The sequence below is a fragment of the Danio aesculapii genome, chromosome 8 (assembly GCF_903798145.1).
Source record: "Danio aesculapii chromosome 8, fDanAes4.1, whole genome shotgun sequence".
In the NCBI taxonomy this organism is placed as follows: Eukaryota; Metazoa; Chordata; class Actinopteri; order Cypriniformes; family Danionidae; genus Danio; species Danio aesculapii.
Genome location: NC_079442.1, coordinates 39,527,016 through 39,529,986, shown reverse-complemented (window position 1 = coordinate 39,529,986; position 2,971 = coordinate 39,527,016).

Sequence of the window (2,971 nt, the reverse complement as noted above, 5' to 3'; positions counted from 1 at the left end):
AGCTTTAATTGTTTTTGCATTTATTAGCTATTTAAATCATCTACCTGAATCGGGGCTCGAATGGAGACTTTTATACATTCAGTTGCACAACAGCTTACAGGCTATCCCAAAAACTGACTACTCTGTCATTTACTCATGTTCCAAATGAGTAAATAGTGAGTACATTTTTGAGTGAACTACCCCTTTAAACCTACAGTATACTTTGGTTTTACATGCAAGGACTTTCAATACATATTCCATTTGACACCTCAACACAGTCATCATACTAGAAACAGCCACTGTAGTCTAATGTCTGCGCTTTTATTTCTCCAAATGTTATTAGTGATTAACTGTATTTGCACACATTTGAAAAAACACACGTGCATATAAAATCGGTGTTTGTTGTTTTTGCTGTCTTCAGTAGTTTGTTGTTCTTGTTTTGTCCACAGCTGTTTGAAATTTCCCCCTATCATACCCAATAATGGTGTGAATTAAAGTCAGGCAACGCACACTGAGCACACTAAACGGGATGCTTTCAGGTTGGTGCTTGCTGTTTAATAATCATTTAAAAATGATCAATCTGGCAGTTCCTGTAGTTATGAAAACATTGAGTTTATGGATGCACCAATATTGACTTTTTGGCAAATTCACTTAAGTCACGAAGTATGAAATACTGTTTCTGGGTCCAAGCCGCTACTCATTTAAATTTTTAGTCATATCACACGTTAAATTTAATTTTATATAAAATCTTGGTGACCACAACAGTCTCTGGACTTGCTACATCACAGACAACAATATTTTAAGAATTTATAAAAAAATAATCACTTATTAAATGAATCGGATATTAGGCACGGTTATATGTTTTGCGATTGTGATTTTCAAAAGTATTACAGCGCTTTGTAAACGTTTATTATTACCATTTGTTGAGTCTCCCCATGCAGTTTGATAGAGCGCCTGGACCTGGAAGCTGCTTCATGTGACGTCACACTTAAGCGGATACTGATAACTCTTTATATTTGCAGTCTTGATATGATTTCTTTTATAAGCCTGACTACAAAAACAAACCACAAAAATAGATATTAATAGGTGATTAATTGTTAAACTTCAATTAATTTTGCTTTTCGCAATGTAATTTACAAACTTTATTTATTATTTCTGCTTTTTGTGGTTGTGCTGTGGTTGTCTTTTTTGCGTTTCCTCCGGGTGTTCTAGTTTTCCAACAGTTCAAAGACATGCGCAGTAGGTGAATTGAATGAACTAAATTGATCGTAGTGTATGAGTGTGAGTGAATGTATGGCTGCCTCCCAGTACTAGGTTGCGGCTCAAAGGGCATCCTCTGTGTAAAACATATGCTGAAATAGTTGGCGGTTCATTCCACTCTGGCGACCTCTGAAATAGAGACTAAGCCAAAGGAAAATGAATGAATGTCTGCTTTTTTACTCCTATGCTAAAATTATTTATCGTCCGATACTAATATTCGCTTGTTATGCGTGATGTTGTGTGAAGCGGCTTCTAGGTCCAAGTGCTCTATCAAACTGTATGGGGAGACTTAACAAATGGTAATAATAAACGTTTACAAAATGATGGCCAGAAAGTTATTAGTAATTTTTATGTTTTGTAAAAATATTGATATCTGTGAAGCAGCAAGTGCAGAGACTGTTGTGTTATGACTAAAAAGTGGTCATAAACAAATATTTTTTCAATTCAAATGAGTAGCGCCTTGGACCTGGAAACAGTATTTCATACGTCACGATTTAACAAGAGGATGGCAGCTTGATATATCATGCATCCCTAATTTATCTTGAGCTTCATCAGTAAAACTGGCATCTGAAAACTTATTTAAGTCATTTCAAAATGAATACACACCTGTATGACATTACACTACGGTGGCCGGTACGGGCTCTATGACATCATTTCGAGAGGTGTCACGGAAGAACGGAGTTGAGATCACAGACGAAAGTGAAGATCAGCAGAGTGGGGGAATGGGGTGCTGAATGGGTATTTGGTATCTCCCTAATAGTATTTCTGGGGCCCCAAAATGGCGTGGGCCCTTAGATTTGTTTTAACTTCCCCCCGTAGCGGCGCCCCTGCATTACACTCCAATACTGCACTCGGCCCCCATCTTTGTACACTCTTTATTGTGGTGCACTCTGGGATTGAATTTGAGTATTTGATAATATCCACTGGTTTTAGACACAATACAAATGAGTGCCCTATTTAAGGTTATCGTGACGATTTTACAACAGCTTCCGCTTCTTTTCCAACTTTCATACATCGGCCTGCTTCAGTGTCGACACCTTGTGGACAAAATACATACTGCAAAAACAAATCTCAGCACATAGAAGAATTGAGTTGTGCATGTAAAAACTGATTTATACTTTGGGATTAATTATTAACCCTGTTCTTCTTCCATGGCCCTCATATGCCATTCCTGACCTGGAGCCTGACCTTTATTTATTTTTTTTAACATTTGGGTTATCAAACGACTGGCCTAAATGGTGTGTATCAAATGTTATCTAAGCAGCTGCATGCTAAGTGAATGTCACATATGCTTTGATGGACCACCGATCTGCAGTGCTTATGTTTGTCCTAATATCCATCATCAGGCCCATCTAAGGGTATTTGTTTTGCTCAGTGAACTGGGACAGTCCAGGCTACCTTTGACGAAACAGCATGGCATTTAGATAATGGACTGGCACCACCTGCCAGGCAAGATGGGACTCCAGGGGGAGTGTTAATGAACGAGGGGTCAAACTGAAGGAGGATTATTCAAGTCTCGCTCACGTGTCCTCGTTGACTGTCTGTGTGGAACATGATGTGATGTGACTGCCATCGTGTGTCGGTCTGTGTAACTGCGTCTCAGAAATAAATTGGTGCAACAGTGGCTGTTGGAAATCAATGCGAGCGAGTGTCGTGCGTCCTATGATCTTTCATTCATGCAGCAGATTCCTTGTCTTGTAATGAAAAATGTTCCAATAACCAATAACGAGTG